Consider the following 17,685-nt stretch of genomic DNA (forward strand, 5'->3'; position numbering starts at 1 on the left):
AACTTGCCGTGGCAAGTATATGCCACAACTTATATATGCCACAACTTGCCGTGGCAAGTAAATGCCACAAGTTAAGAGTTAAGAGAAGGTTTACGGTAGCTGCCACTCGCCTTCCGTGGCAAATGCTGATATTTAAACTCGTATTTATCGTGTAAAATGTCGCTGGACTATCACAGGACTGATGTGCGATCTCTATTTTTCAAAAAGATAATAAATTATCATTTATATTCAATTTTACTTGGAATAGCCTACTTGGTTTGCTAAAATAAACAAACGTGCTATATCTATGATAGTAGGCTAAACATAGGGCTATATTGTAATAAAAAAAGAAATACTGGCAAGTGAGCGTTGCAACGCAAGCCCTTGGCAATTGTCGCTTCTTGAGGGGAGTTTCCACTGCTTGCTACGATAACCAGTGCTTGAATTGGGCCGGTACTCACCGGTACGCAGTACCGGCACTTCTGATTTTTACCCATGTGGTACCGGCACTTCTTACTGAGTACCGGCAAGGTGCCGGTACTCAGTAAAATGCCGGTACTCAGCCGCCGGCAATATACGTATATATTATAAACGCAACGCAGCGCAAATGTGGGTCTGACTCTGCCTCACAGAGGGTGACTGGCTGTCTACATGACGTGGCCTGCCGACATTGCCACTTTCATACAGATCATACTAATGCCCTCGATTGGTCTCTGTGTGTCATTCAAGCTCGGGAGGGTGTGTGTTGGTGTATGTCTGGTGCGAGCGAGCGAGAAAGCGCGCGCACCGGTTACGTGTATTGTTGTTAGCATGATGCTAGCTAGCTGCGCTAACGGATATAAGGAGCTACAGCTCTGGTGAGGTAAATTAATCTCTGAGTCTTTAGATAGTTAACTTAGTTTAAGTTATCTCAGTGGGTCTCAAACGGTTCGGTCACCATTTATGTAAACACATATTTCCATTTGAGGGGGTAGTGATTAGTAAAATATGCATGAATAATACAAACAAAATGTTAACTAGGTGAAAAAAGGTAAGATAAACTTGTTGAGAGCTAAAACTAGTCTTTGCTGTTGCCTCAAAGAGGAGCAGGGGGAGAGGAGGGAGACAGGAGAGGCCGATTCAGGAGCCCAGACACACTCACAACTATAAATGAACCAAAAACAAATAAATAAACAAGTTTCAATGTTTTTTCATATTGGATATTGTATGTTATTGGTTATGGCCATGTACTTATGATTTTATGATTATTTGAATGTATACATTTTTGTTTCATATGGGTGTAGTCTCTTTATTTCCCCCTCAAAATGCACCAGATTGATGCATTTAAGTCCAACATTTAAAAAGAAATCTTACCGGGGGAGCATGCCCCCGGACCCCCTATAGGATTTGAGGCCCGGCCCCACTGTTCCCAAATAGATTTGCAATTTTTTTTAAATAGTAACCCATCTCCATATGTTTCTTTTTGGGTAGTAGATTTAAACTAGAGGGCTATCACTTTGTGCAGCGACACTATTGGCAAATAAATCCAGCAAAATGGCACAAAAAACTGGTAGTGGCCTCAGGGACGAGGAGTAATTTAACCAGCCAGTAGGAGTCAAGCTTTACTTTCTTTTATATCCATAAAGAAAAAGTAAATCTGTTTACAGTTGTTTCCTTATGGATGTTGAGAGGTATCCATATATCTCTTCATTTTGCTCTCAAATTGCACCAGATTGATGCATCTAACTTCAATATTAGCACTTTACCACTGCACCCCCTCTAATCTCAGATGCACCCTGAGTCATTTTGTTTAAGTACAGTGAGCCTTTCTAAAATATACAGTAAAGAGACAAACCCACCAGCATTATAGGATATACTATGACTTTGTGCCAAATACTTGTTGCTGATTTAGAGTACTGGCACCTTTTTTATTCCAATTCAAGCACTGACGATAACCAGGTGTATTGTTACTAGTAAAGACAAATAATTAAAAAATAAATATCTGTATTGACACAGCAACGTGTACAATGGTGTTATTAGACTTGGCTACAGACTTAGGGCAGCTGTAACTGATTGCATTTGCCACTGCTAGTGAGATGCTAAGATTTATATTTTATAAATGAGGCAAAGGACAGTTATATTTGATTGTACACATGTATAAATGTGTTATTTTAAATCCAGGCATATGTACTTAATTTGTATTATTTTCGTTGTTAATAAACAGATTAATGTCATTGTATCTGTTTTGTTATTTAATATTTTAATTCTGGTTGAACATTTTTATTTAAATGCTTAAGATTATTCTTATTAGATATTGATATCAGTGAATCTAAACAAACCATGTTATTCCGTTAAGACAATCATGACAGTATATTAAAAATCGAGACACAATGCATGCTTTTTATCCACCCTTTTATTGCGTTTTGAAACTGGCGAACAATTTATATTGTTCGAGTTCTTGACAGAACGCTGAGTCATGCTCATCCGTCTCCCCTTGCCAGCTTTTCAGTGCTTGTAGGCTTTGCGCTTGGTTGTCCTTATCCTTATAGCACAAGTAGGCTATTTCTAAATCACAAGTACAGTAGGCTACTTGAGTATACAAGTTAGCCTATTTCCCACCTCTGGTCAACAATGTTAGATCGCGTGGCAGCTACCATAAACCTTCTCTTAACTTGTGGCATTTACTTGCCACGGCAAGTTGTGGCATATACTTGCCACGGCAAGTTGTGGCATGGTTGTGGCATATAGTTGCCACGGCAAGTTGTGGCATATACTTGCCACAGATACCACATCTGTGGCATATACTTGCCACAGATACCACGGAGTAGCGGCCTCTGTGGCAGATGCCGGAAGTACTTGCCACTGCCTGCAGATGCCACGAAATGAGCCAGGCCCTACTGTAATATTGCGACGGGAAAAAAAAACTTTTCAGTGCACATCATGCTCTGCCGCTCCGACAGGGAGCTCTACTGTGAACACCTGAACGGCCCGTTCCTAACAGCTGTTCACCAGCGGTCCAGTCTGTGCCACAGTGACTCCGGACGCACAGTTAATATTAACGAACGCACCGTAGGTAATGTAGCTGCTGAAGCTAGACCATCATCGCCGAGCAGCAGAGGCTTATTATACATCATGAGCAGAGCCGACAGGCAGGAAGACTCGAGCACACAGCTCGCGCTTCATTATAATATATAAAAAAAAGCTCGCTGCCGCACATTAATCCGGGTCCCAGACCCCCTCCCATACCCCAAAAATATTTTTATTGCAGATCTACAGGAATCACAAAAACGACCTATTTTGGATTCAAAACGGAGAATTTCGCCGAAAGGTGACAAGTTTGCATCCCTGGACAAGATAACCAAAATCCTTGAATCTACACACAGCAAATAAACTCAAATGACACAACGAGATGTAAAAAGGAGATCACACATATAGTCGATATAGAACTGGCCGCTTCAATCTGAAGAGCAACTAAAACAAAACACGGGAGTGTATCTTGTTCTTGTGAACACTAATGTTATCCACAGCATACACAGACACCACAAAGTTCTTAAGGAGAAAACTAGTTGCTAAAACAAAACACGTTAGTGTACCTTGTTAGCTAGCTGACATTATCCTTAAACATTGCACTCATATTACTCACTGAAACCTTGTAAAGCCGGTCCCGCATGCTGGCTCTTACAGAACCGCTCCCTTTCGTGTATGTACAGCTCTCAACATGCCCAGACTTGTAGTGATTTTCACCTCGTTTTATACTTTTTCGCCTCATTCTGAAAGAAACAGGTGAAATTTACTAACGTGACAGCCATCTTTGTGATGGTGACGCGTATTGTGCGAGACCAGAGACCTGTAGTTCACTGAGCGGTTTCACACAAAAAAAATTGTAACTTCACAGTTTTACGACACATTTTTATTTTTTTGACATGCAAAATGTTATTTTAATTTGACAAACATCATATGTGTCATTCGTGGCACAATTCAAACGGGATCGAAAGATGACTTTTCTCTCTCCATTGACGTCAATGTATAATTTTCCGCTTCCGGGGTCCCATGGGTCGGAAGTAGATGGGCGGGACTTCGCCTCTCTATAGAACACAGGATAGAATTTAAAATTCTTCTTCTCGCCTATACAAAGCCCTTAATGGGAAGGCGCCATCTTACCTTAAAGAACTCATTATACCCTACTGTCCTACTAGGGCATTGCGTTCCAAAAATGCAGGGTTGTTGGTTGTTCCTAGAGTCTCTAAAAGTAAAATAGGAGCCAGAGGCCCCGTCTCAGGTCGACTATTTTCATTTCCTCGCTCCTCGGTCCTCACCGGAAGTTGATTTGTCTGCGCCATCTTGAGTACCGTCCCATGGCTCTTATTTCTGCCGGAGGACCGAGGATCGAGGAGCGATAATGGAGGAGCGATAACCGAGGAACCATCAGACCATCCTCAGATGAAATCCTCAGACACTCGCCCAGCCCCTTACTGTGTATCGCTCACTGATTGGACGATGCAGCGCATGCACTGATCTGATGCTTCTTGACATGAGAGCCGTTTCCCAGCGGAGTGAAGAAAAATAAATGAAACTCACGAGAGTCACTCCTCAGTTTATACTGTGTTTTGTTTCCATTCATGTATCATTTAGTTACAAATATGTGATATATCTGAACAACAAAGTGGTCAAAAATCATTTTATTCATTTATTGGAAAAATGTTCATGATCGCTTTTTTCGTTTTAGATTTTCATTTATTGTCATTTCCATTCAGTCAGTCATTAAGTGCTATTAAAATGTGCTACATATCCACACACACAAAGTGTGCAGTCCAATAAATGTTAATCTAACTGGGTTTTGATAGATAATATATTTCTTTTTCTTCTCTCAATTATTTTATTTCTATTGTGCACTCTAATCAATATTAATCAAACTATTGTTCATTTATAAATTTTAAGAATGGCGTTTATCTTTTTTGAGAATGAGTTCTTATTTTATTTATTGGGGTCTACAACAGATGATACAAATGTTTGTGTCAGTAAATGTGTGGCGGGGGTGTTTGTGAAAACAACGGGGACAGACCTGCTGTCAGACGAACAGCTGTGCGGCGTCATCACAAACGGACGTCGCTTCACGTGACGCTCCGGAGGAAAGGACATCCCATTGCTCTTAAAACTCCTTTCCCTGCTTCTGGTGGTTTCCTTGCGTCCCTCCATGCTTCCCTGGAGGGAGGGACTAGACGCAGGGAAACGACGCAAGTGAGTGAAGCAAGGATTTCATTTAACCGACCTGAGACAGCCTATCCGTTTTCATGAGTACGCTTAAGACCTTCCTTTTTGACAAAGCTTATAGTTGATAAAATAATCTAATAAGAGTGCATTGACGTAGACACGTTGTGCCTCTTCCTACATTTTAGTTCTTACTCTTTTTCCTTACTGATGGTATGTAATTTGGTTGTGTGTGTAGACGGTGGAAGCAGGGAGAGGCATATACGTGCCTTGATCCCTGCAGAGTCGACGCACAACTGTTGATTGGTGTCAGTGCCAAAAAAAACGTTTTAGGAGCAATGCTCTCATTGTATAGATGTGGCACATACATCTTAGTTCCTACTCTTTTCCCTCACCCTGTCCTAAGGGAGTGCATGTACATAGACACGTTGTACCTCTCCACCTCTGTTCGTTAATTCTTACTTGCTACCCCTTTCCCTCTTCCTATCCTAAGGGAGTCCATGTACGTAGACCAGTCTATGACGTAGACAGATTAGTTTTGCTGCTATAGGCTTAGACTGTCGGGGGACACCTTATTTCTTCCTTCTGTCTGTCTGTACCTGTGTACTCTTATGTTCCGTATAACCCAGCTTCCCCCAAATTTCTACGCCGGGATCCTGAGTCGTGGCTGATCCTGTTGCTGCGGTCCTGTGTCCTGGATCCTGAATCATGTGTCCTGTATCCGGAGTACTGGATCATGAGTCCTGGATCCTTAGTCCCGAGTCCTGTGTCCTGGATCCTCTATCCTGAGTTCTGGATTTGAGTCCTGGACATCGAGCTGTGGCTGAACCTATCAATGTGGTCCTGCCTGACTCTCATCATACTACTTCCCTGATGACTCCCACAGGATTGTTGACATCCTTGTGGATTCATCTTCTTATTATAGACACATGCATTTCCAAACATTGGGTCTACCTATGTTGCAAATGTATTATCTTTTCAATTTACACACAGCATCTATTGCACGTCTGTCCGTCCTGGGAGAGGGATCCCTCCTCTGTTGCTCTCCCTGAGGTTTCTCCCATTTCCCCCTTTAAACTGTGGGGTTTTACCTGGAAGTTTTTCCTTGTACGATGTGAGGGTCTAAGGACAGAGGATGTCGTATTGTCATACTAATATTCTGTACAAACTGTGAAGTCCACTGAGACAAATGTAACATTTGTGATATTGGGCTATATAAATAAACATTGATTGATTGATTGATTGATTGATTGATTGATTGATTGATTGATTGATTGATTGAATATATGACCAACATTACCTTTGACAGATCAATTGTATGTAAAGATTGTTTTCACAATATCTGCTTTCATAATATTCTCAGTTTTAAATGTATATATACACTTAAAATGTCATTTAAATGAACATTGTTGCATCAGATAAAAGAGGCCTGTATCAAATATTCAGGTTTTTACTAAAGATAAATGAACTTACTGTTTTTAATTTGCCTGATTGACCCTTAACTTTTTTAACTCCACGTGGACTCTTGATTGTCCTTAAAGCAGGCTCAGTTTTAAATAAAGATTATGGTATTATATGAAACAACACAACCTTATGCATCCATTGGTACCCACCTTATCGTGCGGGAATGTGGCCAAATAATGTTCCAAAGTTAGGCTACATTTTGTTGAGGGAAAAGCTGGGCTGGCCCAATTCATAGAGTTTCTTGACCTCCAAATATTTGTTTCTTGTAATATAAATGTGTTTCTGGGATTTCTACACATTGCCTATGTATGGGAAGCTAAGTCTTTATAGAGTCCCATGTTGTATTCATTTATGCTGATGTTTCATTTCTTTGTAGTGAGGTGGTTGTTTGAAACTTGACTTAACTTTATAAAATGAGCTGTGGTGGGTGCTAACATAATCACAGTCTCATGAAAATGTACAATTACAAACTATTGACTAAGGGCTTTGAAAGGATGGATGGCTCTCCTTGCTTTAGTGACAATAAGTGGTCTCTGATCAGTGCATTGATATTTCTATGGTGTTCCACAAGGTTTTTGTGTCTTAATAGTATTTTGAAGAGTTTCTTGACACATTTAATCAAATCCATTACTGTTTAAAATGGTTACATGTTATGAGACCTAATAGAGCATGGGGAAGGCCATCATACACTTCCAACATAATACATTGTCACCTTCTCAAAATAGGCACCCAACCAAAACACAATGTTTATCACAGATGTATGACTAGAAAACGTGACACACTGCGTTGAGCTGCATTGTAAATGTATCATAAAGCCCCCAGCTTTCAGATGATGAATATCACATCTATGCGGCATTTAAAGAGCATCTTGCAGGTTTTTATTTTTTCTACATTTATGCTTAAACTTGCTTGAAAATTACAATTAAAAAAGTGAATGCAGGATTTGATATGTTTTACAAGACATAAGGGCAGGAATTCAGAGGGAAAGGAGCAATTTTGAGCTCTGCTCTTAAAAACGGCTTTTTTTAAGGTCATACGTCAAACGCGTCATATTACATCACGCAGGGGACACATCTCCGCTCTCTGACCGCGGGTATAGTTAGTAGTTGCGTTGAGTAGAGCGGTTGTGTTTTAAGGAGCTGGTATTTTTCAGTAGTTTTACATTGTATTTCACCATTTGTAATCATGGTGTAGTATTGTGATTGTGCAGGTTGCACAAATACCAGCCTGTCAGGACATCGAGTCCACAGTAAAAACGACCGGAGCTAGCGTTCGTTCCTGGGTGCGTTGTGCATCCACCTCCCTGCAGCACATACTCTCCACAGCTTTATCAGGAAACCATATTACTTCTGTCTCCCCCCCCCCCCCCCTTCGCTGCTCTCTCTCTCTCCCCTCCGGTACTGTGTTGTTTGTGTGTGCGTGGTGGCTGTCACTCCTGGCTCCCGGCTCAACCTCCACTCACCTGCTGCAATCAGCTGTGCACCCTCCCCGACTAGACACCTGCTTTCCATCAAGCCATTTACAACGACATATCAACGGAGGCTCCACAACCTTTCTCCGCCAGATCGTCAAGTATCAGCCGTATCTCGCGTCTCCCCTCCGGTACACAGCACCGTAGTGTGGAGTTGCATTAGGTAACGCGAGATACGGCTGATACTTGCGCATTAGTTTCTGTTATGGATCAGTATCAACAGTCCTGCCAGTAACGTTACTATATTATCAATGCTACTTTAGTTATAGCCTGATATATGATAGCTAACTTTACAATGTTGTGATGTGACGTTAGCTAACATTCTGTAGCTAACGCCGGTCACTCACCAAGATAGCTGCCCAGTTCTCCACTGGTTCTCCTCACACCACAGCTCAATTTCTCTCCGATGGCCGTTATTTCTTCTAATCCTTGGCTGCTCCTGGTCTCTTGGACGCCTAGCAGGCTCATAATTATAAGGTTGTGGTCCGTCATATGCATTCGAATATTCATGTTCAACTTCTTCTGTGTCGAAACTAGCATTGGGATCCATGTTTATTAATACGTTACACCGGCCGCTCTCCCCCTTGTGTCCCCCGTGTTACGTCACACGCGGGAGGTCACGTGCCGAGGCTTTTTTATGCGGAAGGGAACATTTCTTACAAAAACGATGCCAGATGTCACTGTAGTGTATATTTCTGTATATTTTTTTGAAAATCTAGTGTATTCATCATTTTCCTACACATTTATTCACAGGTTTCTTTAACCTGGAAGTTGCTCTTTAATGTTGGCCTGGTATCTCCCCCTGAAGATCCGTTTCTCCTCCCCAAAAAAACTAAAAAGGATTTATGGTAAGAAAGGGTGGACTGGAGGAGAATTGTAATTCTTACCAATTTTGTCACTCTGGCCTCCCTTGACCTTGAGGCTCGAGGCGGTGCACTAAATCTCCTGTTTAACTATGAGAACATTTGTGGAATTTTAACCTCTGGACCTGTAGAGGAGCATTCATTCCAAATGAGCCCTCCAAGCTGTCTCTTCTGGCACTCTCAGAAACTGCCACCACTAATCAGGATACAAGCACTGTGTGGATGGGCACACTTCCTGCTGTGCCTGTTGATGCACACCGAGTGTGAGAATGTGATATAGAGACGTGGGCACAGTTTCTATGTGATCCTGTCCTTGACTGGCTGAGCATGCTGTCCCTGTGAGCAAATATATACGTCTTTGTGGCCATGTGAGGAGAAAAGGTATGTTTATCAGTTGTTGTGAGGAGGGAAATAGAGGCAACACTGTAGATTCAAATTGTAAAGACATGTCTGCTAATTATGCAGCTATCCCCCAGGCCATATTACATTAAATTGGCTCATTCAATTGCAAGTGAAGTCACGACTTATTTATTTTCTTTTGCCAGAATGCAGTGCTCAATGCATGTAGGAGTATCTTTACCCCAAGATGTTTAAAACGTATTTACCTGCATTTGCAGCTTGCTCATTTCAAAGCAGGCCCAGAGTAGTGCTTAGACTTGTTTAGAGCGCTGGACTATTGTTGAAGGCAATTTTGTGGGAGGTGATTAAAGCAAGGTCTGACACAAATTAAAGTTAGGGTCCATTGTTAATTGCATTTTGACTCCTAACAAGGCCAAGGCTTTTGGATACCGGGCATTTTCATCAAGTCTGTTTTTGAACATAACGGAAATGGAGGAGCAAGTCTTTGACACTCAACTCGCATAATGGACTGCAGAGGAGCTGAACGTTTAAGAATTGTCCCTTGGTCCTTCCAAGACCAAATATCTTCCTGCATTGCCTAGTAATTAAGAAGCACTGATTGCGGTTTTAATGACTTCCTCCCAGTGCTCAATGTAATGGCCTTGAGCGAGGGTAGCAGTGTGTGTGGGAGGGAGTCTGAGTATAAAACACATATAGTGACAGGCTCTCGAGAGTCAAGGTGGCATTCTCAACCCATTATCAGACAGGATCCATTTTCATTCAGCATTCACACCTGTGCTTTCTCTCTCTCCCTCACACTCTTTGAAAGAGTGGTCCACAGATACATTTTGGCAACATGCCACTTACCTAGGTGGATTCCCGATATTATCTTAAAAATAAGTATTATAATAAAACAAATAAGATAAAAACAGAAAGAATCCTTTGTTTTCTAGAAATGCTCAATAACTATGTCACCTTTTATGTTCCAGAACTTTAAAAACTTAAAAATCTAACTCTGCAACTAGGAAACCCATGGGTGATGATCCAGTGCAACTTTCAGACATAACACTCCTGTGTCTGATAATTGCTGTCAGACAGGCAGCATCACTTTTGTAAGGTAGCAGGAAACTTAAGGTGTTGAGCTAGAAACCAACAGAAGTAACCCAAATGCAATACACTGCTTCATTTGGTGACTTTGTGCCGTACTAGACTTCTGAAACTCAAACACACACACACACACACGCACACACACACACACGCACACACACACACACACACACACACACACACACACACACACACACACACACACACACACACACACACACACACACACACACACACACACACACACACACACACAGCTGTTCCTACATTTGGTGTTCAGTATCTTACAAAGACACACCTGCATAAGAAGCTGATGATTGAACTGCAGAGCTAATCATTTTCTAAAGTAGACAAAGCCGTTACATTTTTAGTTAGACAAGTTCTGAAAAGGTCTGTGGTTAACACAAGCCTTATACAGTATATATATATTTTTTTTTTTTTGGAGAGTGACAGTGTTGAAAGGGGAACATAGATGGGATGACATGCTTACATGGTTCCTGGCCTTTTTTCTGTAGGCAAAACCAGGATACTTCCACGTTGGCCAACAAAAAACATGCCATCCCTAGTTTACTCAAACAAATAATTAATTATATTTTCATTCTGACAATAATTCAATTTCTGTCTATTGTTTTACCAGTGCTATAACACAGTACAGATCAGAAAAGTTTAGGGAAAAATCTCTGTATCAGCAGCAAGAGTTTGAATGGGCATAAATAGGGATACCAGAAGCTCCATACTCATGATATCGCACTATTTGTCAAGTAACCTGCAAAAAGATCACATAAATGAATTTTTTAGTAAAATGTATACCATGTGGTTGGCAGTTCAACAAACACAAATATGTAAGGTATTTCCAGATCACTGCTATCCTTGAAGTTGCATTGTAGCCAAATCTTTAGTTAGATACGTTTTAACGTTGAGTTACACCACCCTTTAATGTTACCAAGCCCTTTCTTGGCTGACTGTTTAAAAAGGGATGTAAAATGAATTTGCTTCTCGCACAAAGCTGTCAAATGTAACACGCTTGCATGAAACCAAAATGTGTTGACAGGTTTATGTATGCAGATTGCAACATGTTATTTTCGCTTTGATTAATTAATCATACCGTTCTGAAGACTCAGAACGGTTCGTGCAATGTTGTTTACGTGTATCAGTTTCACATTAATCACGAGGATGAATTCATAATGAAATCACACGACCCCACCTCAAACTGCTTTAAATTGAATACCGATCAACATAAAACACTTTGATAGAGTCAGTTTGGAAACATAATTGAGATTTAAATAACTATTTTTTTGCTATCAAGAGCCTTTGACACAGAGGCAGAACATTATGCCAGTCCTGTTGCATCTATGTTATCACCACAGCAGTGGGGCTGAATCCTCTGAGAAGAAGCAGGAGATATTTTCCCGTACTGCCGCGCTAACAACCCTGTGACAGGTTGTGTTCCACTCTGCTCGGTACATTACATTAGTGTTGATGAGCGAGGGAGTAGGGAGGCACCGGTCTGATCAGGCACAAGTTAAAGGAATTATCTGCCACTGTTTTACTTTCATTATCACACCTCTGTCACTGGTGTTTGCTAGTGAGCGTTGTGTGCCGCTCAGTGGTGTTGGCTTATTCAAATAAATGTGAAGCCGAGGCAGAAGATGCAGCAGCTCGGCTGAAAATTAACTGCCACCTGTAGTCTGGGACTGACCTAATGAGAGGGTATAATGCACTGTGCTGTGCCGCCTGTCATCTCTCCTGTTAGGGTCTTAGGAGCAAGGAGGTTGTAGATTCATTGGAAATGTTCAGCCTGAACATTTGAATGAGTTTTGATCAGTGATGGAAATAGTATTAGCAGAATGGAAAAATCAATGAAAATTCTGTAAAAAGACTCGAGTAAAAGTACAAACATTTTTCAAGGAAAATGTTCTTAAAGCTGCACATAATATATCATATATCTATATATATATATATAGATATATGATTATACTGAAAATGGATCAAATAACCATTACTTGAAAGTGACATGTCCATAAAAAATATATGAATCTGTAGTTCCTCTCAGCTTTATAAAGCATTTTCGTGTCTTTTAGATTATTGGTTCTGTTTTATGGGCCTCAACTTTACTGTTTTTGTTCAGTGGCATTACCTCTTAGTGTCATTTCCAGCGGAAGTCTGCTGTGTCAGATGAAAAAGCCTTATTGAAAACACTGTTCAGAACGTCCCTAAACCCAAGCAGACAAAGTTAGTTGGACAACATAGCACCATAGCTAACAAAGCTATTAGCAGTTAAGAGAAAATATTGACTCTAAAACAGAAACTAAAATGAGAGTGAATACTGGACAAGCAGTTGACACGTGACACAGGCCAAAAAATGAATGCTAATGTTGCTCTGTGTCAGCTGAACGTGTACATTATTTGCTAACGCTTACCAGAAAAAAACGTTTTAGATGCGAATATGTCTTTGCTGTTTTTAAAATGTTCCATGTTTCCCTGTAGCAAAATTAATTAAAAAAACACAGAAGAGTGCAACCTTATATGTAAAGAAATGATTGCAAAAATGACATGGAATAGCTCTTTTAATTTGTGTTTTGTTATTAAACATGAACATCACTTTGTAACTGTAGCTATACTTCCATAGATTCTTGTTTACACTGTCCACCCCTTAGGTATAATAAAGTTGTAAAAGGTTAATTTTCAATATTACTAGCTGTCACATAAAAGTAGTGGAGAAAGAAACATTATAGCATAGAACATTAATCAGTTTTTCATTAAATTGACTGCCTAGTGAAGGATAAGTACAATCATAGTCCCCATTGTCCAACTATTTAAAGAAGCAAAACCGGTCCAAACTGTCAACACGGTTAGATTTTCTGGCATTTTTCTGTCAACAGGAGAATGTAAAAACTGCATTTCTAATTAGAAATAAAGGATAAACAAGCTTTCCAAATATAAGCTGAATATTTAATACTCAAAATTTTAAGATTTTCAGTCATTTTGAGTTTGCTGGAGACAGACGAAAACTCTTGTCTTGCATCATTTCGTTTGTAGTGTATCAGTAATAGCATAATAATACATTTATAATTAATGTAAGCCGTTATTTGCCCCTAAGTCATAAAGGAACTCTCTCTTCACTGTACGTATCTGCAAACTAAGACGACAGCACAACAATCCTGACTGCTGGAGTGTTACTTCCCTTAAGCTCAAATATGCCCCTTCCAACCAAATCTATTAGGACAGGTTAGCATCATAGTCAAAACATGTTTCAGTCCCCTGGAGTGAAAGTCATGATGCTGTATCACCACTGAATCATGTATCCTCGCAGAGTGCTTAGTAGGGATGTAACGATACCAAAAACTCACGGTACGATAATATCGCGATAAAAAGTCCACGGTACGATATTTATCGCGATATTGAAAAATAAAGGAAAAAAATGTGAATTTATTTTTCTTTATTAAATAATAAATCTGATTTGTACGGCATTTTACTGTAGGATAGTAGTATTTTAAAGTGTCAACAATAAAATAATCAGACCCTGCAATAGAATAAATCAAGTTTCACTTTAGTTTTTCAAGTAACTCAACTCTAACTCACTCACTCAGCATCATCAAGGTTATCTCTTAGGAATATATGCATGTCCACATTTCCAGGTAAAAGCTGGGATGTTTGGGCGTTTACAATATCCCCTGCTGTGGAAAAAACTCTCTCGCTTGGTACTGATGTTGCTGGGATAGAGAGATATGCTTTGGCCATGGGTGACAGCAGTGGGTAAAACTGTGCATTGTCTCTCCACCACTTCAAAAACAATACAGTTTTTGCCAAGAAGGTGAGGCTTATTGACAGGGCGAGATATAAATATACTGTTGGTACTTGTCAATGTCTTTAGGTATGTACATGTAGCCCTATAAATACGATGTCCTTTTGTGTTATTTGTTGTTTTAAGTTCATGTTGTAACCTACTTGTTGCCATGTTAGACATGTCTCCCTTGAAAAAGAGATCGATGATCTCAATGGGACCATCTGGTTAAATAAAGGTTTAAAAAATTTAAAAAATTAAAAAATCGCGGTAGATTTTGTCAGTCTCACGACGGTATTGAGACATCTATTTACCGCGATATCACAATATTCAATATATCATAGTGCTTAGGAAGGCGTTTCTTATTTTTGGAGCATCGTATTCCTGGAGGCGATCTGAAACTGTAATCTGCCCAACAGGATTCCCCTCAACTATCACTGAATTCTCAGGGGAGCCAGAAGTCTTTGTGAGCCTGATCTATCTCTTTGTAATGTCTGCATTTTTCTTTAGCAGCCATGACTCAGTGGAGTAAAACAAGACCAACCTCTGCAACACTTGTTGTCCATCTATCTGGGTCACACTGATAAGCTTAATCTGCTCCTCATCCTTCTCAGGAACAGGGAAGTTGAAATGTGTCATGTGGTCTGAATACAACCGGGCGCTATGAATCTCTCAGCCTATATGTACTTTTGTTTGAATAGGCAAACACATACATAAATAAACAACCAAGCATCTTATCTCATTCACTTTAAAAGCTGTAGATGCTCTCTTTAGGTAGTCATTCACCCCTGAAATGCACCATGTGGAGGGGAAAGCTCAGCACTGCATGTTTGATGTGAATGCTCTTTTAGGGAAAAACCTCTGGAGGTATTAATTTTTAATTCCAGCATTATGCTAGTACCTAATCTAATATTAGCACATTAGATGACTAATGATTCATATTGGAAGTAATTGAAAATCAGTACTTTCGCTTGCCACATTCTTTTAATGTAATCAGCAAAGTCTTCGTTTGAGTGATCGTACAAGTAAGTTTGCCTGAAACAACTTGTCTATATCCTCTGGGCTTGCCATATTCTTTGACCTGGGAGGCTGACAGGAAATGATCAGAAAGAAGCAATATAAGTTGCTGCAGGCAATGGTGTGCGTACGATTAAGGAGCACACTGAGCTTACATTTTCGACACTGTGTGAATCATATAGGGTACCAGATGAGATGGAAATGAACCTTAAGAGTCACAGGCAGACAGACGGAGAGGAGAAAAAGTGCAAAGGAGCTACAGGAAGAAAGAGGCTTTGAGAAGGAGAAAGGGAGCAAAGCAAGAGCAAACTCTGGTGTAGAGACTGCTGCACAAGCTATACTCCTGAGGGAGCAACAGAGATGGCTTGGAAGACAAATCAGGGCCACAGAGGTGACTCTGCAGCTGCACTTCTTCTCTCTCCTATAGCCATGGACATTTAACATACTACATTCCAGGGTAGGCCTGTTGTGACTGGAATTCACATAACGTACCTGTTTTTATACAGAATCACTATTCAGGACATACCCAGAACGGCGGGAATGCTGCAACCTTATTCCTGCATATCTTGATGAAGGGCAGAGTCAGTCAGCCTTGGCGCATTCCTCACAGAGCTGATCGAACAATGACTTCAAGCTCTGCTGGATACATTGGAATCCTACTGGATCCATGCTGGAGACCAGCTCACACAGTGTTTGGGAGAAAACACACAACCTTACATCTAGGCCGGTATCTCGTTAGGTATGTCCATCACAAACCTATTCAGGGAAGAATAGTTAGGCTTCGATACTGCTATAAATACACATTATCACCTCAGGGAATCGTGAATGGGGCAATTTTACTTCCCAGAATTAAAAAACGGTACAAAGGTGTCGGCAGTTTGAAGCTGATGAAAGGTAAACTCCCAGCAGTAAACCTATCCGATTGCCACCCCAAGAGGAATTAGATGGTTCACTCCAAGGCGTCCTCTCCCTCTGCAGAGGGTGATATACTGCAGTTGTCAGTTCAGTATCGGAACAGAAGCTGGTGGCGCAGGAACATGGGGGCTGAGCAAACAATAAGATGGAAGACACTGTTTGCAAAGAGTTGTGACCTTGGCTGATATGATCGGGTCATTTTGAAAGAGAGTGATGTGGTGCAGTGTGGGCAAAAAAATTGTCATGCGTCTAGGCAGCTGTTCGGTTTGGATATCACTGTGACTCTTTGCGGGCGTGCCCCAAAGTTGCTTCACTGCTGTTGAAATCTTGAACGCATCTTCTACCCGCCTTCTATCAGGGTATGATACATCACTAACAAGATACAAAGAGCTGTGGCGTCCGCATCAACAACAAAGGCCACATCGAGTCAAAGACCTCAGTTACATCATTTTGAAGCCTTTGTGTAAGGACCGGTCTGATCATGTGCGCTGTGCTTTTATTATAAAAAAAATAAAAAAAATGCGTTACACGGTCTCAGCTCCAAGCGCAAGTTAAAAGGATGACAAGGAAGACTCGAGATAAAAGGGGGCTCAGCGAAGACGAGGCTCTCACTAGTGCAGCGTGGGGAAGGAAACTGGCCCTCAGGGAGACACGGTAGTGCTGGGATGACATTTTTAGGGCAGCTGTGAGAGTTATCGATGAGTATCAGATGTTATCCATTACTCCCTGGTAAAACATGTATGGAAACCAAAAATAATAACAACAAAGGACAATGTCAAAATGAGAGAAAGATACAAATATAATCAGGATTCCTCACTAAATATTGAAGTCAATCAATAATCACTGTATGCAAGGGTGGGCTGAGGTTGCTTTGTATGATGTCTGTTTGATTGTAATCAAAAAGATTACATGTGTGAATAATATCAGAGACAAAAAAATACATATTTACTACTGAATGTAAGGCACTGCAATATGTTTTTCTTTTTTTCTTGTCCTGATGTTATTTATGGCTCCCTCAACATCCATGTGGCTTGCTCTCCTGCATGAATAAACAATAGAGGTGAATGAGCAAACATTTTGGTTACACCCTGCTGTTTAAAGTTGAATATATAAAGCCAGAGCTGTTTTGTTTGTGTACTGAATGCTTTTTCACCCTTAAAACTCTTCAGCGCATAACCTTGTTCGCAGCCTTTGCCTCCGCGTAACACGTAAACTGTTAATGTGCTCTCACCCGTGTTATTATTTTATGGCTTAGGGAAACAAGACCCATTTTCACTTTCTAACGTGTGTTAGTTCTGAAGAGTGACCTGCTCATGGCTGTCATAATCACTGGATATTTTGCAAATTAAACTTTGTGCAAAAATGATGTGGCAAATGTGAGTAACGCAGATTAATATTTTCTATCCCTCAGACCTAGGCTGCTCAAACGGTTTCATGCTCTCCGTCGTTTGCAGTAAATCATCTGTCACCAATACAGAGATGCAGCAATATCAATGTAATACTCATCCTCAAACATGAACTTCAAAAGTCCAAGACCCAGTGGGAAAAAGCGTCTTATT

This window comes from Notothenia rossii (genome assembly GCF_949606895.1).
Source record: "Notothenia rossii genome assembly, chromosome: 6".
Taxonomy (NCBI): Eukaryota; Metazoa; Chordata; class Actinopteri; order Perciformes; family Nototheniidae; genus Notothenia; species Notothenia rossii.